Source organism: Coloeus monedula, assembly GCF_965178545.1.
Source record: "Coloeus monedula genome assembly, chromosome: 1".
NCBI lineage: Eukaryota > Metazoa > Chordata > Aves > Passeriformes > Corvidae > Coloeus > Coloeus monedula.
The window spans coordinates 91,773,995-91,800,353 of record NC_138781.1 but is presented as its reverse complement, the minus strand read 5'-3'; the positions used below and the strand labels follow the sequence as shown (position 1 = coordinate 91,800,353).

The window sequence follows — 26,359 nt, the reverse complement described above, 5'->3', positions numbered from 1 at the left end:
CCCACAGCCCGCAGGGCCGCGCTCGAAGCACCGCGCGGCCCCCTCAGCCAGGGACCCCCGGGTCGATACGTGTTGCACTAGAACCCGCCAAAGCCGGCAGCCGCCCTCGCCCGGGGACCCGCGGGCACCGAGGGCAGCGGCGACCGCCGGCTTTGCTGCACCGGGGTGGGCGGCGGTTCCCGCGGCAGGCACCCGCACGCCCGAGACAGCGCCCCGTGCAGCGACATCCCCGCCACGGCGACCCCCGCACATCCGGGGCAGCGGCGGGGCGGAGCGGGGCCGCGAGGGGCGGTCACCGCCCCTTCCCTGATCCCGCCTCCCCGCGCCGCCGCCGCCGCTGCCGCCGGCGATGGAGACGCGGCGCTGAGCGGGGCTCGGGCGGCAGCGGTGGTGCGCGGGAGAGCGGGCGGGGGCGCTGCCGCCGGCGGCAGCAGCGGGAGCGGCGGAGCGCGGGGCATGCGGAGCGGGCGCCGCCGGGGGGCTGCAGCTGCGGGCTCCGAGGCGCCAAGGGAGGCGGCGGCGGCGGCTGCTCCGCGGGGCTCCGTGTGACCACGCCGCTGCGCCCGGAGCGCGGCTCCCGGCAGCCGCAAGAAGAGGGGGGCCGAGGCGGCGGCGGCGGTGGTGCAGCGCTGCTTCCCCGGCCGCGGAGCGAGGCGGCGAGCGGAGGCGCCGGCTCCCCGTGGCTGTAGCGGCAGCCGCCGGCAGCGCAGCGGCAGCGGCGGCCGCGCCTCAACTTGGTGCGAGGCAGCGGCCGCCGCGACGAGCGGGTGGAGCGCGGCTCGTCCCCGCCGCCGCCCGGAGGATTTACCCTGCGGGACTCTCCTGCTCGGGCTCCCGGTGACAGGCGCGGCAGCGGCGGGGCTGGCGGCGCTCCTCGCCTCGCCCCGACGTCCGCTCGGCAGCGACGGAGAGGAGGGCCGAGGTGAGTGTGGGCTCCGGGCGCCTCGGGTTCCGCTTCCCCCCGCCCCGCTCCCAGCCGCGCTGGGGCTCGGGGGAAGGGAAGCGCCAAGTTCAGGCAGTGCCGGGCTTCTTCCCTCTCCGGCCGCTTGCTGAGGAGCCGCCGCTTCCTCCGAGCGGGCTGACCCCGCCGCGGTGCCCGCTCGGGGGCAGGCGGCGAGGCGGACGGGCACACACAGCCTGCGGCTGCCTTCCGGCGCCTTCCCGAGGTGCTCGTGCCGGGGAAAGGGTCGTGGGGCTGGGGACGTCCTGTTGCAGCTTCCAGGGGTCGGGAGCTGCTGTGTGTCAGCAGCCTCCGGCAGCGTGGCCGTGTGTGTGTGTGCAGGGGGGAGTACCAGGGCTGCATCCCCGGCTCTACCTCTTCACCGCTGTCACATCAAGTTCGTTCAGTTGATGTTTATTACGTAACATGTGACTAATATTCTAGAGTTTATTTTATCTGCTGGGCTCCGGATCAGCCTTATTTTATTGCATTTTAATTCATAAAGCTGAAGAGAGTCGGGGAAGCTCTCATTCTGAGTGGTTGCCTAATGGAACTTGGTTTTCCTGTGTCTTTAGCCGTGTTAACAGAGGGTTACTACCTCCTTCCACTCTAGGAAAGCAGAAGCGCGTGTCTTCTGTCCCCTCCACCTCCGCTCCCCTTTTATTATTAAGTATGGGCAAGTTTCTTTAGGTCACACTTGTTTTTAGTTGATTCTGGAACCTGCCACTTCGTGAACTTACAGCGTGAGATACTGAAATAGAAACTGATTTTTGTGCAGCAGCTGCTGAGAGAAATAACTTTTATGGCGATGAACAGGAGTGAAACAGCCTCTTCTGTTTATATAAATGGTGTTGGCACTAGATGAACGGTAAATGAACATAGCCAACAGCTGTGCAAACCAAAACTATGTAACTAACCATGTATTATTATGCATTGCTGCTCTCAACTTCACTCGTTTGTAAAGATCATGCTACCCTGAACACTTGGAACACCACAGAATTAGTTTTTCTTGTGAATACAAAGGATTACTTATCTGGAAGAAAGCACTTCACTTTCTAGTGCCAGCTTCATCGTTTTCTGTGACTTGGAATTGTGATGCTGGCCTTTTTTTTTTTGAGTGGTATTGCTAGCACTTTGAATTTGCTGCATTTTCTCAGGCTTACCTGTGAAACACGAATGTAAGCCGGAGACAATTATGGTCAGTAGGGAAATTGTGGCAGCATGGTCATCTTCAGAAAAATGATACAGATGTTACTTGGCAAGGACACCACATACAAGCCACCCTTGAGATCAAGGTGATAAGGATAGCACTTGGACTATTACTGGATGATGTCTGTCTGTTCAGAATCGTAAGCTGCATTGAACGAGTATACCTTATTCCTCATGCACCTTGTTCTTATAGGACTAGGGCAATTCAAAGACACTAACGAAAGTCATGAAAAAGCTTTAAAAATACCATGTGACAGTCGTTTCATAGCCTAGTGGTGAGGTGGTACTGTTTCACTTTTATACAAAGATTTATTCTTCCCCCCTCATCATTTCAGAGTGGATTTGTTCAAATGAGTTCAGGAATAAGTTATACAGAAAAAGAATGGAAGTAATTTGGAATAAATTTCAATGCCCAATTGCTGCTGTAGGGAAATAGTATCCTGCTGTCCTTTCTTTCTTGCATATGTGTTGATAACCTATATGTTAGCTGTAAACTTGTTAAATATTTTTATTTTTTCTATCACAAAAAGTGTGTAATCTTTGGGCTATGAACAAAAAGTAGCTCCAGAGACACTCATCTAAAAATAAGTTACTTCCAAATACTTAGCTCCTTTGAATGCAATTTACATCATGTTTTGTTCAAGAGACTAGAGACTCTTGACAGATTTTACATTTTATATTTTTAGTGATTTTTTTTTTTCGTTTTAGTGCACATGGTATCAGACTGTCCATGTAGCACAAAAGTTTGATTCACAGGACCAAAATGGTATGGTCTTTGGCTCTACAGTCTTCCCCAGCTTGTGTCTTTAAGTGTCTTCTCATGGAAGTACAGGGACCATCTCTAGATTCAAGTTGAGCTGTATTGGGAGCTTTCAGTGCTTATAAAGAAAAGGAATAGCCTACAAATTCAAATAAAATTCTTTTTGTGTGTAAGATGCATTAAAATACTTTTTAATAGTTGTAGTGGTGCTGTTTAAAATGGTGCGGTTTCATACTTAACCAATCACCTTATTAATAATTTTGGAGTTCTTTTATCTGTCTTAAATTATAACCAAAATCTGGAAATATGTGGTGCTGTCCTTCAGGCCAAGTTATAGTGGATCTTTTGCATTCCAGTGTTGCTCTTCAGGATCTTGATTTTTAAAGTTTGTTTGGAAGGAGGTGGTTTTGGTGCCCCTCTCCTCCTTTGAAGGGTCAACATGGCGATTTTAGTATTGAAATTTTGTGATGCTGGAGTTTATCTGGAGTTCATCTGGTTGATTAGCTCATGACAGATATAAGAAGTGTTAAAGAAGGCAAGTGTTGGATACTTCTGTTATGGTATGAGTCTTGCACCCAATGCTTAATGGAAGTAGGCTTGGATCATTACATGGAATGTTCTTCATCCCAGTCAATTTTTTCTGTCCTATTTGAATATTGACAGATTCTTTATTATAAAGTTGTGCTAGAGATAAGTGAATATTCAATTATGCATTGTATCAAAAAAGCGTATCTCTGGACTGTATACTTCCTGCTTTCACTGAGCAGCATCTTAATTTTTGAGGTGTAAATTATTTCCCTTCTGTTAACATTTAGTCTTCTTATAACTGTGTTTTTCCATGCTTTGTCCTCTGAACTTTTCTGTTTAATTTCTAATTCTTTATCTAATCTAATGCTGCAGCAGCCTTTTTCAGGTCATCATTAAGAATGAAACACTAGTTTTATATGAAGGCAGTTGTGCTAGTGCTTGCCACTGCTGCTTTTGAATCTTGATACTTTTAATTATCAGCAGCAATGTTCTCATATTGAGCAGAGAGCTTCCCCAAGTTCCACAGGGATGCTTGTAATCCTCTTGTTTGTACTAGGCCTGCTTAACTTAGGAGGTTGCTGACCATACTAGTAATTATTTAAATTTCAGTGAAACTTCTTCTGCATTTATTAACATTGACTTTTATCTGCCAGTATATTATCTGTACATCATGGTTGATTAGCTTGCAGTTGGTTATTTTTTTGGTTTTATGTACTTGACAAACCTATAACTATTAACTTTTCTACTTTCTTTTTCAGCTCATTAATTAGTGCCTTTAAATGTTGATAGCTTTATGGATACTTGAAGCATCCTGCTGCTAACCTTTTGCCATGTTGAAATTTGATTACATATTCCTAGTTCAAACTTCCTGTTTCTTAGCTAGGAATAAAATATTTGAAGGAAAATATATTTTCAATATTTCAGTTATATCTGTAGTGTTGAAATCATGGCTTTTACTCAACTGTTAGCACCAGGTCTATGCCTGACAGAAGAACTCTAAATTTAGCATCTCCAAATAAAATGTTTTAACTGCATGTTTGTCATAAAAGCACTTTGACACCATCTTCCACTAACTCTGGCAAAGCATTTTTCCCCTTTACAGTCTTTCTAGAGAGCTTAATCCATTATGTGAAATCAGCCCATCGTAAAAATCAATGGAATTGATATACTTTTAGCTAATGTATTAAAGAGCAGGCTAACTGCTCTATTATTCACTTTTTGATTACTTAAATACGGTTTTGCACTATGAAATATGAAGGTTCTTTAGGGTCATTTACTTTTGGCTAAATTGGAAGCTTGTGACTTTGAGCACTGCATAAATGATTTCATGCATGTGCTGTTGTAGTAATTTCCAACTCATGGAGGCATTCTTATCATTGGGTTCACATAAATGTCTTTTTATAACCCACAAATACAATTAGCTTGAATTCTAAAGCCCTGGATTGTGCATGTTACTGAGTGATGGTTTGTAGTTCCTTGTAGGAAAAGTGATTTTGATTCCTGCCTTCTTTGACCAATAGAACTGAACAGTCAACATGGAAAAGGTGTGTTTAGCTCGTAACCTCAGTTGTCACTGAAAGCCAATGTGCTTGGAGACTTGGTTAGTTTAGAAAAGGTACCCTTGGCAAGCTAGTCTCTGTAGACTGTCTTTTGATACCAGTTACCAACCTTGCTTTTGTGATCCAGGGCTTTATTTTGAAATATTAAAAAACCTTGCCACGGCATTGCTTTTTTTTTTCTTCCTCCTTCCTTTAAGCAGTAGGTAACTGTGGTGTGGAGCTTGATTATTAATTGACTTCAAAACTTTTTTTTTCTTTTTCCCAAAGTATTTCATTTTCATATTGGAGTTGTCAGTTTCATTTCCTTGGAATTAAAAAGTTATCCTCAAGAGGAAGAGCTTCATAATGGTGCGTTTCCATTGGAATCAGCGTTTAATGACCACAGCAACTCTCATTGATAGTTTCAGCTTGTGAGTTGCTCCTCTATTGGCTGACCAGCGTTTAAGAGAAATATTCCGGTAGGGATTTGAGCACTGCTTATGTTGTGTTGCTGTTCTGTGTAATCTGATGGTCCTCAAGACATTTGTGTTTGTTCTCCTGTGAGAAGGTACTGCAAAGAAGAACAGTATAAAGCAGCAGCAGTTTGCTGCTGTGGTAGTTCAGACTCTGGGACAAGCTCATGTACAGCTGGTGTGAAATTCGTTCTTAATTAAGGAGGGAAGTGTTCTCATACTTTTTTTTTTCCTTCTTGTGCCATGCTGGTATCAACTTCTAGAAACTTTACTCTGTTAGAAAACTTATCCAAAAGGTAAGCCAGTTCAGTGTTTTGCTGTCTAGTTGATAGAACGTTAGCATCCTTTGGAGGCAGAACGTGTGAACTGCTCTTTTGTTGCTTAATTCTCATCTTGCTTTATAAGACTTGGTCCTGTAAATTGCAAGCCAGTGTTATATTGTAAATTTTTTGGAAAAGTTTACTTTGTTTTCACTAGTACTAATATTGGTTAAGATGTGCCTGTGGTAGAATCTCTAGGAATTACATTTTTTTGGTGGGATTTCGTACTGTAGATGAGCTCTTAGCCTTTTTTGTACAAATAATATTTCTTTGTAATGGGATTCAGTACTATTTTCACGTTGAGTTCCAATATATCTTCCTGTAACAGAGTTCCCGAGGTGTAAATGAAGTCATACAACAAAATTTGTCATCCTGGTTATGTGGAACAATTGAGTCAGGATGATATTCAGTATCTAAGTTGCTTGTGAAAACTTCTTACAGGCAAGAGAGAGGGTATGTCATGTTCTTTGACTTTTTGTTTTTACAGTGCATTAGAATAGACTCCGGAGTTTCAGCTGGTGCTTCCTGTCAGCCACAGGAATGATGATAATAACAGCGCACATAAATATCTCACAATAAGTAGCTCGACAGGAGGCAGGAATACTGGTCTGATTTTACAGGCACCACGTGACAAAGGCCAACAGAACCTGAAGAACTTGAATCCCAATCTATTTATTTTTCCATAGCCACGGGTCATTTTTATCTTCTCTCTTTTTCATGCCTTTTAAACCTACACTCAGTATGCTGGCAGTGCTTTATTGCATATTGATAACCAGAATTATGCTGAAAATTAAAGGGAAAGTGATAATGTCAGGATTCTTCCAGGGAGAGGGAAACAAGTTTTGGTGTTGGACTTTTGGTTTTGCTTTTTTTTCTAAAAAAGCTTTGGTGTTTTGTTTTATTTGTTTTGTTTTGGGTTTTTTTGTTTGTTTTTCAGATATCTGTGAGGAACAGACCAGGGGATGGAAATACTGGTAACAGGTTGGAATCAATTGTCGGTATATATAGAGAGATTTGAAAGTGCTTATTACATACCTGCATGGTGAAGCTGACTGAAAAACAGAATGAAAAATTGATCAAATTACCATGGATGTCTATAAAGACAAAAAGGTATTTAGTATTGGTCTGAATCACAGGATATGCTGAGTTGGAAGGGACCCACAAGGATCTTTAAGTCAAACTCCTGCCCCTGCACAGGACCATCCCCAAGAGTCACACCATGTGCCTGAGAGCAGTGTCCAAACTCTTCTTGAACCTTGTCAGGCTTGGTGCTGTGACCACTCCCCAGGGGATCCCAGGCACTTCCAGTGCCTGACCACTCTCTGTGTCAAGAACCTTTTCCTGATATCCAACCTAAACCTCCCCTGACACAACTTCAGGCCATTCCCTCGGGTCCTGTCGTGGTCACCACAGAGAAGAGATCAGTGCCTGCTTTTCCTCTTCACCTCATGAGGAAGTTGTAGCTGCAATGCGGTCTCCCCTCAGTCTCCTCTTCTCCAGGCTGAACAGACCAAGTGACCTCAGCCACTCCTCATTCAGCTTCCCCTCAAGGCTCTTCACCATCTTTGTTGCCTTCCTTTGGACATTCTGTAATAGTTTAATGTCTTTCCCATACTGTGGCGCCCAAAACTGCACACAATGTTCAAGGTGAGGCTGCCCTGTGCAGAGAAGATAGGGACAATCCCCTCCCTTGACCAGGTGTCTCCACAACAGTGTTCAAAAATGACTTTAACTACCATGGCCAGGGTGGGAAAGGACTAAGATCAAGTATAAAGCTGTCTCTCACCCCAGCCAAAAGTGGCTAACAAGTAGATGTAATTTCAGGAGGTCAGTTCTTAACTTTTCTAGGTGTCACTTTTTAAAAATAAAGAAAACAAACCACGTGTACAATAGGCCTCCAAATCTTCTGATGGTCCAAATGCATGTTAGTTGTGGATGAAAAAATAAGATTGATCAAATTGTCTTTTCACTTGGTGACATTCATCAGTTTGATTACCACTATGAATAATTTAGCATTAAGAACAGCCCAGGCTCTTATGTGCATATCCTGTTCATTATGTTTCTGCATTAAATACATTCAGTTGAGAACATTCACTGATGGAGCACTTTTAAAGTATCTTTAAGGACTCATTTAGGTTAAAATTAAACTAATGGCTTTATTTAATTTTCAGTTTCTTATGTACTCGGGGTAATTGGGATTGATACACTTTTCAAACACAGAAGCTGAAACCTAATTTTAGGTGCAAAACCCAGCTTTGACTATTGTTTCCAGACAATACTTCTGTAAGGAATTACTTCAGTTTCGCCTGATTGGAATATTACTTTGGATGTCCAGTTTGTGAGTTTGCCATAAAGAAGTTAAGTATGCATTTTCATGTAACTTGGTTTTTTTTAGATCACTTTGTGGTTTTAAACTCTACTGTCTGTAGTGTCATGTGAATGAATCAAATGTCTGCTATCTTTATCTCTGAAAAACGGTTGAAGACAGCACACCAGAGCAGTCCTGTCCCAAAGAGATACCTGAATAACAGCTCTACTTAGAATAGAAAAGAAAGCCCCTACTCCTGCTGGCAGTGTGTAACTTTGTTCTTCCATTTTCCAATATACTCTTGCAATTTTTTCTTCAGAACTTGCTGATCAGAGGTTTAAGAAAGATAGGTACTTAAATTAGTAATAGTTTAGTAAACTTGTTTTGTTTTCAGTTTTCAAATTCTGAAGATAGTGTAGACATGTACACATCATACAACAAATATTAAGCTTCCTAATGTGCAGCAGAGGTGCTATGATTAAATACATTTATTTGAAATACATATTTCAAGAAAAAAGAACTCACCCCTTAAGGCCCTCTGCCTGCAAAGAATGGTTATAAAGTTGAAGAACTTTTTCAGGCTGACATTTCTAAATATTTGATTTTGTGGTTTATTTTTGCGATCTGAAAGTCTCAGAAATGGCATGAAAAATGTGGAGTTGTTCAATAACTTTAGGGAGTAGGGAAGCACATTACCACCTCCAGGAGCCTTAATGCAGGTTAAAAATACACTCTTTGTACCTTCTTACAGTCTTTGAAAGGCCTTTAGATTCTTATCGGGACTTGTTCCTTGCTCCAGTGCTGCGGGTGTATAAGAAGGGTTACAAATATGATGGGAAAGTCCAGTAAGTTAAACATACATTTGCTTGAGACTTAGCTTTAATCTGATTATCTGACCTCTTAGAAGAGCAGCCTGGTAACCTTTTGAAAATGTGGTCTGAGATAGCTGTGAAACAACAACTTCAAGCTGCTCCATGGTCCCTTTCCTTCAGCTTCTGCTGTGGTTTATTTGGGCACTGAAGTGAACAGGGAGAATAATGTGACAGGAAGGGTGCTCAGGAATTCTTCATTCTTTGTCAAGTTCCCTGCTAAAACAGAACAGAGTGGGGCAGCTGCTGCTATGTTAGATGGCATACTTATCAAAAATGTTTTAGTTGATTGGGGCTTTTTTTTTTTCAGCATCAAATTGGTTTTACATATGGTATCACAGGTTTTATGAACATTGGAATAAAACAGTTTCAAATTATAGTGTATAGTATGTATACTTTGAATATGTACTATACTATATATAGTATATATTCGAAGTATAGATCAATAACATCCTTAAGGACAGCTTAGGCTATGCAGAGTTCCAGAAGTAAATGATAATCTAGTCTTCAACACAACTAATGTGATGAGAGCTTAAAATTATTCTTAGTATAGCTTTAGAAAAAGTAGTGTTCAGCATAGGTTTTGTGTGCTCTAAAATTTGTATTTGGTGTTTGGCTGTGAATAGATTCATTGAATTGCTGGGAGCTGCATTAATATTTTACCAAGTCTGAAGTTATGTGTTGGTAGTTAAAATACTACTTGACTGTACAAAATGTTGAAGAAAAAAGCATGGGTACTGTGACTGTCCAGTAACACTAACAGACTCCTGCAGAAAATATTAAGCAATCCATCAACTCTGTAAAAGTGCAGTTGGAAGATAGATACTTAAATATGGTACACAAGAGCATCCGAGGAAAATCTTAACTTGGATATTTGAAGGATGTGTGGTACAGCCTTTTTTTTTTTTTCATAATTCAAATTCAAATGCTATTTCATAATATTATTCACATTATTCTGCTGTGGTGTCATGTCATCAAATGAAAAAGAGTGTTAAAAAACCATGAAGAATTCTAGGAGTCTAGTGAGCAAACAGAGCTGGTTAAACATTTTAAAGTAATTAATACATTGTGTATGCAGACTCAGCAAAAAACTTTTTTTCTCTAGCCAAATATACTTGTCAAATCCTATATCTAATTTTGCGCTGCAGTTCTAAATCATAAAATCTTTATACCTGCAGTAGTTAGTTTAAAAAAAATTACGGTAACCAATGCCCACAGGAAACAAAATAATCTTGTATATTGAATTTGTTAAATCTTTAAAAAAAGAAACCCTATAAAAACCGTTAAACCAACCCCCTTGTTACTAGACATTATTTATTTTCTTTCCTTTCTTCCTCATGTTTGTTTCTTTTAGTTCCTTTTGGATCTTGCAGAGCTGTCAAATCACAGCTTTTACTCTGTCTTTCCATGTCCAGGAAAACAAATCACTCTTCTGCAAGCAGTTAATGCTTGAAATCTGCTGTGTGCAAGAAACCAATTGACCCAATCTCAGCTGGGATCTGATTCATGAAAGTACAACAATATGTCATTTTCTTGCTTTGGATCATATCGAAGCTTTCTTATGCAGTTTTAGACTACCATGACTATTCATTCTCCCCAAATTGTGCTTTCCCAAACACAGTAAGAACTTCTAAGAGCTTGAAACAATGGTTTCTCTATATTTTGCGGGTGTTATGTATATTTGAGAGGCATCTAAGGACTCCTTTTTTAATCATATTTTCCTCTGTATGGAAAACTTCATAAAACATCTTGGCTTCTGCCAGGAAAACAATGCCTTTTATTTGTGTTTTTTTTCTAGCATACCCCATGTTATTTGCAGTAGAGTTGAATAGCAGTTAGTTGTGGTCACTAATTCGCACTAATCTGCTAGTTTGGGTCACTAGCATTTTTAATCAAAGAATCCACAATGGAGTGGTTTTTAAGGTGAACAGACTTCCTTTATGACCTCTTCTGTGCAGAAGAGTAATTAATACCATGCACATCAGGCACTCATTTCCAAATCAAATGTTTGACCTTGCAATCTTCATAGCTACATATTCAACTCTGTGGCTGTAAAAATATTTGAAACCAACTTTCTTACAGCCAATCCATCTTTTATTGCAGAGGTGAATGAAATTATGATTCACAACTGCTTCCGTTGGCAGGGATGAGCTGTGTGGTATGTTTCTATGGAGCAAACCCAAGAAGAATTTCTCATTATTCTAAGAGACTGCTTCTTTATCTGTCATTTGTAGAATGCTGGCTAATTGTTACTTTAAAACTCCCATCAATTATTGTTGTAGCAAACCAGCTTAAGTTTCCATGATTTGTGATTTCTCCATTTCTTCCATTTGTTTGGGTATGTAATGAGTGGTTGGGTGTATCATTAATTTTATGCAGAAGAACATGGTAATGATTCAAGAATGAGAGTGGAGAAATGTATCTGAAGGAAGTCAAAATAGTAGAAATTGCTAGTAATTTGGAGGTTTTGATACATGGTTTCATATGTCTTAGAGATCTGGCTGTTTGAAAGTGAAGCTCAGTGTTTTCCAAAAAATCATCACTTTTCATGTAACTCAAGTATTTAAATTTTTAAAAAAAGGAAATTACCTCAAAGTCAGCTGACTGAGAATGTTCATTTTACTGTACTGGTGCTTGGAGAGTATCCAGAAAAGGTGTAAGGTCTTGAATTTTCTTTTGCGTGTGAGTTTTTGACATAATTTACTAAAGATATTTCAGTGTAGTTTTGAATAACTTAATGAGTCTCTTTATGTTTTAGCAACTTATTAAACTGTTGCATAAAAGGTAAACTAGGATATGTCAGGGGAGAGAGACAAGACTTCTTTAAGAGCAAATTGAAGACTGGCATATTTGAAGTAAATTGAAATGTAATTATCATCAGGCTTCTTGAAGAGGAGATCATCAAAATGGCCCAACTGACAAACACTGTGTTTAAAATTTCCATATCCCAATCTTAGGTTTTGAGGAAAGGAGTTCGGCTGTTTGGTGATGGCTGGAACTGGAGAAGTTTAGCCAGCCTTCTGCATACTTGCTGAAGAATTACCTTCCTTTTCCAGAAGGGATTTGTTTCAGATGGAAGGGTAAAAAGCCAAAAAATATTTATAAAAACATGAATGTTTATGAAGGAACATAACTGAAAAGTCTCCAAGCTTATGAAGTCGACTGTGTGTAGGCTAGGGAAATTTTAAAACACTTCTGTGTTAAAACTGTGTATATGTCTGAAAATCTTTGTATCCACTGTAAATGAAGGCTTATGGAGGAAATACTGGCTTTTGTTCAACTTCAAAAAGAAAGCTTAAGATGTATAAATACATTTTTTTTCATTGCTCCTTTGAGAGAGAGGGAAGTTAAAGACAAAATTTTAATACACAAAAAGTGAACACACGAAACTTAAATCTGTTGGCTCTGCCTGCGTATGGATGGATCAAATGTCCAGACTTAAGTGATGGGAGGGGCATTTGCCTGGGTGTACCACCACTGGCTGGGGTTCTGTTCCCTGCCCACAGTTTGTCTGTCTGGTTTCTGATCGTATGTCAAATATGGTGACATCATGCCCTGTGATACTCCTTTTTGTAAAAGCTAATAGTGTTTTTTACTTGAAGCTTGCCCCAGTAAGGCAGCAAAAATAATTTTGGCTGGAGAGGAAGAGTTGCCTTTTTGGGACAGTTTGAGCTCCTGCTGTGTTCACCCTCCGCCCTCCATCATTCTTACCTTGTGCTCCTACCACCCTCCTGCTCCAATTTGTAGATGGCTTTTAGTCATACTTGATGGGCAAAAATCCCCAAAATATTAAATTGGCACAATCTGGGAGAAAATTGAAGAAAGGTAACTCTACAGTTACCTGGTGTTTTCTAGCCTGCCCGTTCAGCAGTGAGCCTTACTTTTGGCTGGCCAGATGGAACACCTAAACCTTGGAACAAACCCTAGCATCTGATACCTCTTGATGATTTGGTAATTAAGAGGCATAGGGAAGATGTCATAGTATTGTGAGGGGAATGAACATTTTGGAGGTGGAGGAATAAAGGAGAGCTTGTAAGGGGCAGCAGCAGCAAGGTGCTGAGGTTATTGTTGTCAGTGGGAGATAAACCCAAAAGTTCTGCTTTCCACAAGGCAGGATAAATTGTTTTAACAAGGGCTGTTTGCAGATAGACTGTAATTTTAATTTCTAAGCATCAACATTCCATCAGTCATTTTTTTTTCAGTGTGCTGCGGCTGGTACTGCAGCTGGTCTTTTTAAATCATAAAAAAAGTATCCAGCTGCTGCTACAGGGGAGTTTTTTAGAAGAGCATAGTGGTAAAAGTTAAACCACTCTGTATTAATGAATGGTTGATCATGTTTCTTCTCCCTGAAACAAAGTTTCCACAGTTTGCTTAGGAACTGTTTGGTCTGAATTTATGGAAAGAGTTAGTTTCATATTTTTTATTCTTAATGGGAGTAGTTGAAAGCTGCTTGTAGAAGGGGCAATTAGCTGATAAAGTGGCTATTTTATAAGTGTGACTTCTCCTGTTCTTCTGTTGGAAAACCAAAGAGGAGCACAAGAGAGCAGACTATAGACAAGGTGAGGAGAAGATTAATGTATTGTTCATGCATGTAAAGTATGTAAGCTGATGTAATTAGGAAGAGAGATAACCTAGGTTATTTGCTTTCTGAATTGCATGAGGAAAAGGAAGGAAAGAATCTGAATGTACTGTCTTCGTGCTAATATTTCCTGCACTAAAATTAAAGTGGATACCTTACTCTTACTGGGAAAACTGAGACTTCTTTCTTAACTGTGACAGCTACTTGCACAGAAGAGTGTACGAGAATATTAATAAAGCAACTTTCTGCAGTTCAAAAATTTAATAAAGGAAGTTCCAAATTCAGTTGTTGGATATTTAGTTATGACCTTGTTTCTTTGGTGGACATGTGTTCTACACTGTAGTGTCATAGAAACTATTAAGAAAGACTTCTTATATTGCAAATAAAAGTATAATATTCTCCACTTTTCTGAATGAATGCTACTAGCTGATATGATTTTAAAGACTTGACTGTTACTAAAGTGAAATGTTAATGTAAGCATGGACATATTTTTAACATTGTTGTCAGCTATACTTTCATTCCAGTTTTTACCTGAATTGTCTGCTTTTTATACACATGATATATAATATGATAACAACTTTCTTGGCATAAACCAGTGTAATCATGAAAAGAGGTAGTTACTTCACGCCTTGAAATTAATAAATCCTAAGAAGAAGTGTAGGTTGTCTTAGGATATATTGTAACTATTTTTTCATCTGTTGGTATCTGAATTATATGTTTATGTTGATCTTTCTAACAGGGATTGCACTGCACATTAGCAAAAAAATTCCGAATTGCACATAATACAAAACATTCTGCTACACTCAAATTTCCTGTCATTCTGGTGATGTTCATGAGTCACTGACATACATTTCAAAGCATTATAAGTAAATCAGTGGGTCACGATATTGAAATACTGTACTGTTGGCTCCTCAGCTTGGAATTATTTCAGTACGTATGTAACTTGTAAATAGTCAAAGGCTAGGCCTCTGCTTTAAAAAAATTGCCCAAAGTCTGATAATGAGACATTGCTTTGTGGAAAACTATTGCAGAAGTAGATTACCTCAAAGAGCAAATGTTTGAGATTGAGGAGAATTGAGATTGGATGGTGTGAGTGATGCTACCAAGCATCTTTTAGCAGATAAAAGTAGTTTGCATTGTGTCAGAATTAGAGGCTTTGGCAAGTGTTTGTTGCGAGCTCAAAATAAAGGCAGACAGGTACTGGGCAACATAAAACTTGTAGGAAAAGGAAACAGAAAAGTTGGCAAGAGAGAATAAAATGTAAATGTGTTGCTCTAGATGATCACAAAAATATTAAAATGTCTAAATAGTGTTTCACTATTTCTTTTGTCAAATAGTGATGTTACAGAGGTAATAGCAAGGTAATTAGTAAAAGATGGCAAATCCAGAACTGTTAAGAGAATGTGGAAGTGTTGACTGGGGACAGTTTACCTGTTGGCAGGTAAAAGTTTTGACTAGCATGGTTTGCCTGTCTAGCCAATTTCAGACCTTCTTTCTTCCTGCCCCTCTTGAATGGTGAGGGTAAAATTTGCTCTTGACATAGGATTTAGTTTGCGGGAAAATACCACTGGGATCTTTGCAAGATCTGGGATGGGTTTATATGCCCCAGTAAAATATAGAATAGGCACATCCTCTACTTTCATTTACAGCATAGGGCACAACAGTATAGTCCTGGGGTGTGTTGGAATAGTGGTTGAGGGGGTGGGAAAGACAGTTTATGTATTTGGATAAGACTGTCTCCTGAGCAAAAAGTTACTGGTATTCCAAACCATGGACCATATATAAGAAGTTAGATGTACGTGTTCTTTAAATACTTGTAATTTTCTTTTACATTCAGGTGGTGAAGAGAATACTGAATTGTAAGTCTTTTACAAACTTTTTTTGCCATATTCATTCTTGATGAATAAGCAGAATGTCATCACGGTTTGGAAAATCAAATTTAATTTCCCATTCAGTTTGTAATTTTCCCATTAATATGGAAGGTTGATAAGGCTTTTGCTGAAAGGATCATATTTAAGTAATCATATTTTTATTTAGAGTTTATTTAGAACTTGCTTTCTGGAAGAATGCAACACTTTTTGCTACAAATCTAAGAGCAATGCTGACAAATCACTGGTTTGAGCATTCTTGGTTTGTAGAACACTTCAGCTTGCAAAGCAAATACCTATTCTCAGCACTTGCTATTCTTTTGAAGCTGATGAAGCACTTGAGCTACTACTTATAAGTTGGTGGTTCTTAATTTTATATCAAAGTGTTTTGAACCTAAACGTTCATCTATCATCATGGAAATCCAGCTCAGGTATTTTGACAAATGGATGGTTTTCTGTTTTGGTGGAAGCCTCGCAGGGAGGAAGTTGCAAGCCTGAGGTTTTCAGTTGCAGAGGAAGGTTTTAGAAATGCTGTTTGATCTGGCACTGCTTTCTCTAGTTTACTTAGTAGTGATGGGCTGAATTTGAGTCTTTAAAAAGCATAGTACATATAGCATATGTATATCTTTAAATAGCATATACAAAAAAGACAGTTGATACTTTCCACCTGAGCCAATGTTAAGGAGTCATTTGCAAAGCATGTAACTTTGTCAAACAGTTGAGCTTAGAGCTGAATGAGTTGGGAGGCTTTGTTTTGGCCCGTCATGAGGTGGGCAGAAGTGTTGAGAGCTCCCTGCTTGCTTTGCTGCATGACAAGTTAAACATTTTGGGGTAAGTGGTTTAAGACAGGATAGTACTTCCAAGGATTTTTCCCATGTGTCTAAAGGGATAAAAATAATTCAGTGTTGACTGAACAAAAGTAGTACAATATTTTTTTTATTGCGTTTTATTTAACTGTATTTTTAAAAGGTGCCTTCTTTAATTTTGGTGCTTCCTGAAACATTCTATAGCATAGCAGCCCCCACTTATCAAATGTTCAGATTTTATTCTTCTGTAAGTCATAGTTCTCAATATCCTGGCCTTCCTTTCAGCATAGCAGGTGCCTAGCCTACTTGTTACGCTATTTTATCTTTAGTAATTTTAGTTTTAGGAGCTGATTAGAAACTTAAACATTCTGCATGTTTTCATATTGCTGCCTAGCTTTTGATGTACACTAGGATGAGCTTCTATATAGAAGATTCCTGTTGCATCTCTTTCTGGAATATTCAAGCAAGAATTATTCCTCGACCCTGAATCAGTCAGGTGTTTAGGAACAACTCATGTTGCCAGTTATTGAAAATACTTAATGGTCAAATTCATATCTGAATAACTGATGGAGATTTCCAGTAGTGAAAGTTTCTCAGGCCCTGAAGCATTCTGCCAAGTATCAGATTAATAATCCTTTCCTCACGATATTATGATGTAATTAACAATGTTTGCAGCCCAGCTGCTAAAGAGCTGCTTAAATTGAAGTGGAAAACTGATACAGAATAACTGAAAAACACTGCAGAATCGGAGAAAATAGAAGATACAATTGCCACATAATAGCCATGTTGAGATTTAGTGTAAGAACAGTGGCAACACTTAAATTTTAAGAGCTAGGTTTTTAGCTTCATGAGTCTACCTGTGCTGCTGAAGTAAAGTCTTTTCCTGGCCATTCTTTCCCTTGCTTAGGCAATTATTGTGAAATAGATTGCAAAAATTTCTCGATTGCAGTATATTTCTGTGTTGAATTAGCTCTACTCTGTACTCAACTGTGATGTTGTCAGAAAGGAGTGTGGGGATAGAGCAAATGCTTAGGGACTAGGGGATGTTATTGTGCAGTCCTTGAGCTGCAGTGCTGATTTTCAGCATTCTTGACTTCTTTTTTTTTTCACTTGTTTTAAGCATGGTGTGTATGTAAACTGCATACCTTATTTCCTGCATCCTGAGGTATCATTTGGCTTTGTGCTTGTAAAAAGAAAGATGCTGCAAACAGCTGACTGACTCAGCAATTAGTAAATTAAGTGAAATGGGATATTTCTAGGAAGAAACCTGAAGGTTTGCAGCATGATTTGGGAAACCGTGGGCAGGATTGCTGCATTGCCAAAGGCTGCATTAAAACAGCAGTGCTTTTTTTAGAAAAGCTAATTCATTGGGTTATTGTCGCAGTTTCCTCATCCTTGTTTTGACGGTGTTAATAGCTCAGGATTCTGTTTCAACAACCTGAAAGTAGTTACTGACTTTACAAAAAAAGGGACAAGAAAAAAATTAGGATCTGTATTACTAACTGAATCCATTGTTTTGGAAACTTGATAGCGTAATGTTTCCTGTGTTCCTCCATGGTAAACAAAACTTCCTGAATTAGGGACCATTATCTCACCTGAAGCCAGGAAAAGTTTGCCTGCTTTATTTTACTTAGAAGAATGGAATATTTTGTTGCTGTTGTTGTTTAAAGTGATCTTCCTACTCTTGCAAGTGAGAAATGATAGTCATTTGTCAGCTCAGCCAAATTTCAGATACTGTTGCAAGCAGCAGAGCTTTGCCTGGAGGCAGATGCATATATCCGAAACTAGAATTTCTGTGGGAGGGTTAGTATTTGTGCATGAAGACATATGCTCAGCCAAGCAGTTTGTTGGTTTGGGTATATTTTCTCCTGCTGACACTGACAGACAGTCTTACTGAAGAGCTTTAAATCTGGCAGAAGGCAGGAAACTATTCCCTCCTCACTATTTATTTCCCTCACCACAAAATTTTGGTTTTAAATAGAGCATTAATATTTTTAAATAGAGTCCCTAGGGCCAAACTTTTTTTTTTTTTTCCCCCGGGGAGGTTCTATGTATTAGCTCTGTGCCCTAGGGTAACTTTTTTCTGAAGGTTTACTTTTGTGTACTGTGAACTTAACTGTTCCCTGAGTTAAAGTCCTCCTAATAAGCAATGTGTTATTTTGGACTTTGGAGTTATGATGCTTGTTCACCTCTTAAACTGCTGTCTCTAATAAGGTTTCCATTACTTACTGGGGGCTAATGTTGTAATGTGTGATAATGTAAGACTTAGTAAAAGCTTGTGGACAAGAATACAATTTTCTCATTTTCCTCTTTGATTAACAAGTGCTAATTACATAGTGCAAGAGACTACTTCCTGTTTGATTTGTGAGAGTTTTTATCATTTCATTTAGTTCCTAAGTCAGTAAATATATAAACAGCCTTTTTTAGCTCTGTATACAGCCACAAATGCTTTAGTTTAGAACTCTAATATTTATATTTCTTCTGTGATGAGGCTACAGAGCTGAATAGACAGTAGTCTGTCTCGTGCCAGAGTGCTGCAAGAAATGATTTCTCAGTGTCTAAAGAGACGTAATTGGATGTGTGGAGCGGTGGTTTTACTTGGGGGATTTTCTACCACTTAGGACTTTGTTTGTTATCTTTGTGAGAAAATATTAATATCATTGAGGTCCTTTGTAAATGTTGAGAAGCATTGTGTAAATGTGACATTTGCTTTTACAAATTTACTGGTTGCTTTATTTCAAGTACTGCCTCTTGTGAATGGCAAGTTTTAGGATCTTGCTTAGTTACCTCCCCCTCCCATTTTTCTCACTCTAAGTAATGTGCTATCGTTCCTGCTATAATACTCCATGTGTGTGAGCTTAAAAAATCTAAGCCTTTGACTAGAACAATTCTGTAGTTCCCTTTCTCTGCATATAGGGTAGAGTTGCTGTAACTTTATTATCTCACAGTTGTTAACACTTGCAAACTTGATTTCTTGGCCCATGGAAGGCTGAGGTTGTGGTCTTTTAAGCAATATTAAAGCAGTATATTTGGATGTCTGTAATTTTGCATCCCTCTGATCATCTCTGAGGTAATGGGAGATATTTGTAATTATTTCACTCTGTAGTTCCATTAGTAATTATCAGTGGAAATGAATAAAATGGGTATGGGAATAACTCATGTACATTTTTTTCCCCTAAACTCTGTTCTCCCATGCCATCCATACCTGTAAGATTTACTACTATCTGGGTGTTTTGCATCAGATCAGTGAAAGGGAGGTTACAGATTATTCATTTGAATATTATACCTAGAAGAAAGCCGGCAGCTCTGCTGAAGCCCTCTGCATGCTGTTGAAGAAAGCATTGATCATAGGGCATGCAATTTTACAGAATGTAAAATTTATGAGGGCAGCTTTAATTGATTTTATTGTACCTATGTATTTAGCTGGTTTGTATTCATTATTAAATAGGATTAAATAGGATAGGTTTTTACTCAGTAGGTCTGGAAACTTTTAGTCTTTTCTTATGGGTTAGGGAAGACTAGAAAATGTTAAAGCACCATCTTTCTCAGCTGAAAGGACCCTCATTGATACGTTTGCCAGTGTTAATATTATGTACACTTTTTCTAGCAAAGCACAGTATTCTGAAAATGGAAACTGAGCCACATTTATAAAAACCAAGTGAAGAAATTCACATTGTGTACATGACTGTGCACATGCACACACATATGTAGGTATCTGGGGTTACTACTGGTTTGTACTGTGGAGGGGCTGATGATTCTGCCTGGTTGCTGCTGCTTGGTCTAAGGCTGTTGCCATATTTGTGTTTTTTGAGGAAGATGACTACTTGATCTGTTAGAGTAAGTGATAACCTTCTGATGTCTCCTGAGCTTCATGTGACTTGTGGTGAAGAGTTGCTGGTGAAGTCCAAAGTCACTGCTCTTTACACAGCAAATGTGTTGTCTGTAGTGTCAGGCATGTGCATCTGCTGCTGGTCCCACCTGAACTCATCCAAGCAAGGGGTGAAAGGACAAGACTGGAGTTGAAATTGAATAAGAAGTTGGAGTTTTTAGGGCAAAGTACAGCTCAGAGTTTATGTTTTCATAGCCTATTACAATAGAAGCATTACTGGCAAACGACACTACCCACTCTTTATAAACAAACAGTGCAAACAAAAAACTTCAGTTGATGCAAAAATTATTTTTTTTTGGCTTCTGGGTTCCTTCATAGTGAATGTTTGTCAGTCGAGGGAGCTGAGAGGTGTCTAATGCATTTTGCACTGTGGCTCACATCCTCCATACGCACCAGCGCTGGTTGCTTTGCATACTTGTGAAACAATGAGGGTAGTGTTTCCTGGCGGCTGAAGAGAAGGTGCAGAGGGTGTCTGCCAGCTCGCAGCAGTCAACACACAACTCTTTGTTGATAGTCCCACTGGAGACGAGCATGCCTGGATTGATGCTCTGTGCTCCTACTTAAGGCTGATGTAAGTTAATGCTATCAAAATAAACTGGTTTTGCTGATTGCCTTACTAATGTTTTTGAGTCATGATAGTTAAGAAAGATTTCTGTCATCTTTACAAAGCTGCAGTGCTTCTCCTTATTTGTGAATAATTTGGGTTTTTGTCTTTCTGGAGAGCAGTTGTGAGGTTATGAAAGATAGCTTTTTTTTTTTTTTTTTTTGAGTTGAACAATTCTGTGTAGGTAGCTTGAATTATGAAAAAGCCATTTCTTACAGTCCAAAGAGATTTAGTAGTGATGCTGAATATGACAGTAGACGATTCACTGGTGAGAGCAGTAGACTGTCTTGTATTTTTTATTTTTTCGTGTGCTTTCTAGCAGTGTAGTACTCTCAAGTAACATGAAAATGAGCTTTTCGGTAGTCTTGATTTGGGGTTACAGGTTGGGGTGCACTTCTAAAAATCATGTTTACTTCAAAATACCTCTATGGGTTCAATCACTCTTGGTCTCTTTCATACACTGCTTGTGTTGGCTTGTGTTGCTTTGGGTCCCTGTCCCCATGGGCAGCAGGAGGCCTGTGAGAGGAAGGTGTTCCTGCATTGTTTGCATGGCTGTGTGTGCCAGAGTCATTGCTTGGTTGGTGAACAACCTGTCAGTGAAGGCCAAGAAAAGTAATGACATACGCTTTAGATGTCAGTCTGATCAAAGCAAGTCTTACCTTGACAGATTTTTTCCTAAGTTTTGGGGAGATTATATGATAGCAGTGTGTACTTAACAGCTGTTAAACATAATACCTCTCTTTATGGTTTTGCTGATTCTATTATAAATGATGCCTATAAATCTTTTTTTTTCAGACAAGTTGCATGCAGGGAAAAAAAAATCTTTGGATTGTCTCCATTAAGAAAGATTTATTCAAATGATTTTTTTTTTCCCTTGCTGCCTTTCTGTATAAGATAAAACCATGGAGACTTAAGGAACCAAACTGTGGTTGTTTTGTTGTACACTCTGCATTTTTTATGTATTTTGGTCACTTCAAGAAAACAGGAAGATGATGTGGTTTTCTCAGTGTTACAGATCTGTTTTCTCCAGAGTTTAATGGCAGCCTAATAATTTAATGCTTTTTTGTTCAGTCTCTTGCACTGATTTTTCTGACCTTGTGCAGGGTCATACTGAGCTGGTAGAAAAGTAATTTGATGCAATGGAGTTGTCTTCATACTTTATGGCATGTGCATGATTTTGTGTGTGTGGGGAGGTGTTTCACTGAATACAAAAGAAATTGACTGCACAGACTATAAAGGTAATGTGTGACTAAAAAATAATACAATCAATCTGTATTATATTTAGGAAGAGGTGAAAGTGGTAAGTGGGGTGTGACAAGTTGGGATAGATATTTCATTTGGGCATAGATAGCTCTGCATGATTCTTGCTGTTTTTAATATTAAATGTATCAGAAGGAAGTTCTCTGCATAATACAAATGCAAATATTGAGACTATTCAGTATAGACAGTTGCTTGAAAATGAGACAGTTATATTTTGCAATCTACAAACACTGTGGCTGTGAATCTGGTCAGCATATTAGAGCAACTGACTAAAATTTGTTTAGGTTTAAAAAAGCTTCAAATAATCCTTTCTTCATTTTCAAGTGGTTTGGCTGTGATAGAATTGATTTTCTTCTTAGTAGCTGGTACAGAGCTGTGTTTTGGATTCAGTATGAGAATGATGTTGATAACACACTGATGTTTTAGTTGTTGCTAAGTAGGACTTACTCCAAGTCAAGGAATTTTTAGTGCCTCATGCTCTTTGCGTGTGCAAAAAGCAGGGAGGGAGCATGGCCAGGACAGCTGACCCAAACTGACCAAAGGGATGTTCCATACCATAGGACATCATACTCAGTATAAAAGCAGGAGGTGGGGGGATGGGGAATTGGCCTGGGGTACAAATACAGGTTGTGTGGGGAGTGGTTTTGTTGATGGATGAGAAGCTCAACATGACCCAGCCATGTGCACTCACAGCCCAGAGAGCCAAACGTGTCCTGGGCTGCATCCAAAGCAGTGTGGGCAGCAGGGAGAGGGAGGGGATTCTGCCCCTCTGCTCTGCTCTGGTGAGACCCCACTGGAGCTCTGCATCCAGCTCTGGGGTCCCCAGCAAGGAAAAAGTGCACCTGCTGGAGTGAGTCCAGAGGAGGGACACCAAGGTGGTCAGAAGGCTGGAGCACGTCTCCTGTGCAGATAGGCTGAGACATTTGGGGCTGTTCCACCTGGATAAGAGAGGGCTCTAGGGAGACCTTAGACCTTCCAGTACCTAAAGGGAGCTAAAAGAGAGCTGGGGAGGGACTTTTTACAAGGACAGATAATTACAGGACAACAGGTAATGGCTTTAAACTGAAAGAGGTTAGATACAGATTAGATGTGGAAAGAACTTCACTGTGGGGGTGGTGAGGCACTAGAACAGGTTGCCCAGAGAAGTTATGGATACCCACTCCCTGGAAGTATTCAATGCCAGACTGGATGGGGCTTTCAGTAACCTATTCTGGTGGAAGGTGTCCCTGCCCACGGTGTGGGGTTGGAACTGAATGGCCTTTCAGGTTCCTTCCTATCCAAACCATTCTATGATTCTGTGAAGATCAGAAATGCATAATCAAGCCAGTGTAACATCCTCTGTAACAGGAAGCTTGTGGACTGGAGAAAGCCGCATGTGATACGGTTACAACGCAAACTAAGGAAATATGGCACAGATAAAAAAAGCTATTTTAGGATGTGTGTAAACTCATTAGGTTAACAGTAGGCAGAGGTTTTTTTCAGTAGCTCTCTTTCAGCAAGGAAAGCATATTGTATGGGATTTTGTATAGTTCTTTCAGCTAACTGTTCTTGTTCATACTGGCTAATTGGCATATGGTTATGAAATCTAAAGACAAGATGTGTTTGGGAATAAATGCACTTACATGAAAGTGGGATGGCAATTCAGAAAAGCTTTAAATGTTGGAAAGGTGGCCTGGGAGAATGGGATTTGATTTAGAAGAATAAGTGAAATGCTTTATATTTAGGTCAAAATAATGTAAAGTATGGAGGACATCTGTTAGGTTCCTCCTGCCACCCCATTCCTCACCATGGAATATAAAATGAAAGCAAACACTGTACTTTTGACAAAGAAGAGGTGCGTGTATGTATTGGCATTACTAATTGGTAGTATAATCTGGAGGGTGAGGAGTTGAACCTTGTGCTCTGTTCTATATTGTGAAATTCAAGTATTGTATGTGTTTTGGCCATTTTACTTCAAGAAAGATGTAGGCACGCTTAAGTTGCCTCAGGACTGTAATGACTGATGATTTGGAAAAGGTGCTGTATGCAGAAGGAATAATTGAATTGGCATTTCTGTAACCCAAAGAAAAGATCAAGGGAAATAATAAGCTTTTAAGTGTGTGGAAGCTCACTACAAGTGAACAGCTGCCCTTGGTAGCTGTGCCTTGCTTACTAGTGGCAACGTGGGCCATACCCTGTGTGTCGTCCTCTTACTGTTTGCTTTTTGGGGTTGTGTTTTATAAGGACTATTTCTAGTCAGTGTCTGGACAGCACTGAACAAAGAGCCTGAATCTTAGGATCCTTTGAAGAAATATGTAAATTAGCAAAATCACTGTAGTAAGGATCTTCATGTAACCAGACAGATGTATAGAAAGATACTTCAGTTTAAACTTTAGAGCAGATAGAAGAAAATTTGCTCCCGGACTTGCCAGCCACTTGGCCAGTGGCCAATTTCCCCATCGGTAAAAAAGGATCCTCTGTAAGCACCTGAGTTTTAGTGAAGAAAAGTGCTACACAAAAGGCTAATTTACCATAAGCAACACTCATTTTTTTGTGTGTGTAGTGCATGTTACAGTGCAGTGTGTAGAGCCTAGTCAGATACATCATAGAAATCTGTTTAACCTCTTGAAGGCAAAAGCTAGTTTGCTTTGATAAAGGAGGTTGGGTCTCTGCAGAATTATGTCATGAGCTCTTATATTAACATGTTCAGAAAAGAAACAAACATGTTTATGTTAGGTTTCCTGCCGGATATTTTTCTGGCTCTTTGAAACCTCCCTGGTTTTTTTCAGATTTGGTAAAAATTGGTATCATTTCTAGGAGATCTTTAGCCAGTTCTTTTAATAATCAGCCTTTAAGCCAAGACATTTTGCCCTTCTACTTTGGTATGCAAAAGACGGGAAACTGCCAAATATTATGCTTATTTCACCTGCTTCAGTATAGGGGTAATAATTAATGATTAGGCAATTGACAAACACCTTTTCTATCACTGCCAATCTTAGCCTTCCTTACCACATACTTCCTTCATACTGTCATCTTACCAGAGTATCAGCATCTTTTCTTTTTTTTCCTGCCTTGTGCAAAGATGTTCATCTGGACACATACGGGTGGTATAGAGGTAACAGTTTAAACAGGCAGAGCAAGAAACTTGAGTAACTTTGTAGGTTCAGATATAATGTGGCAAGTGCAAGATACAAGCTTAAGTAATATATGGCAAATATTACCTAAGTGTAGACAAATTACAGTTGCATCAAAAATTGAACAAAATTCTCTTGAATGTTAAGACACATTCTTTACTTTTCAGCTGCTTAGAATTTCCTTCAGACATTGCTGTATTAACTGGGCAAAGGCAGAGATTTGAAGGAATTCATTCAATATTGCTAAAGTTTTAACGGGTAAGACTTGGAAAGGCTCAGCCATCATCTTTCAGGTGTCACTTTTTTCGTAGAAGTGAAAAAACGTCGCTTCTTAAGCGTCAAGTCTGTGTTACTGTAATAACACCTTTTTTTTTTTTACAAAAGCTGTCATTATAAATGCTAATGTTTAACTTGTGGGCGAGAGATGAAAGAATGTAAAAACCCCTACATCTATAAACTAGAATATGTATAGGAAGATTTAGTCCAAAAGAGTGATCATCTGGGGAGTTGCTCATGTGAATGTGTGCTGTTTTTTGAGGAGGCTGTTTTCTTGCCTTACTGAGAACAATTCATAGTTTGTTGTGCTAAGTATTCATGATTGGATAGAGGACGACATATATAGAACTCAAAAATAGATAACGGCTTATTTGGGAGGACAGGCAGTCCTCCCACTTAAATCATATCATCTGGAAGGCTAAAAAATGTTGATGACTTGTTCCACCTCTCCACTCTACCCTGCATATGTTGTTTTCCTCACAAGCTCAGTTCACTGCCTTCTTTTAGAAACAATCTTTGACTCCTTCTTCCTTGCATGGGATTTTAGATTTTGAAATCTTAAATGGGAAACTTTCCTCCCCTTCCACCTCAAGCTCTGCCAGTACTGAGCTAGGAACTTATCTGAATTTGTTTTTCTTCTAGGGCAGCCTTAAGACCTTGCTGGTGGAAGACCTCTTTTGCCTCTCCGTTCATGTCGGAATGGCCTAGGCCAGTCTGTTGCTCTACGGTTCCTGCCACAGGTGCTCTACAGCAATGTGTCGGGACTTTGCCACCAGTGCTAGTGGGCCATCCCGATGGCTGTAAACCTGCAGAGGAGGTGAGTACAGAGTGTGTTCCAGGAATTTTTGGTGCTTTGGTCAGGTCTGGCAGCTTTGGGTGTGTGTCAGAGCAAAGGGAGTGCTCAAGGACTGCCTGTGTGCCCCTGCGGTTTGCGGGGCAAGGTTTTGCTAGTGAGTTAGAGGCGTCTTCTCTGAGAAGCTGCTAGAAACTTCCCCTGTGCCCAGTGGAAGCAATGCCAG

The 26,359-nt window shown here is 39.9% G+C and overlaps 1 protein-coding gene across 2 annotated transcripts in view; it reads left to right on the top strand.

Moving 5' to 3' along the window:
- The first annotated feature begins 428 nt into the window (after positions 1-428).
- Positions 429-26,359, top strand: part of GALNT1 (polypeptide N-acetylgalactosaminyltransferase 1) — an 87,569-nt gene continuing 61,638 nt past the window's right edge. Inside the window, exons 1-2 of one of the 2 annotated variants that reach the window (XM_082296623.1) lie at positions 429-922; positions 25,988-26,157. The gene's annotated coding sequence lies outside the window, so the exon portion shown is untranslated. Of the gene's footprint in view, positions 923-25,982; positions 26,158-26,359 lie in introns of both variants that reach the window. The other variant, XM_082296622.1, reaches the window with a different exon arrangement.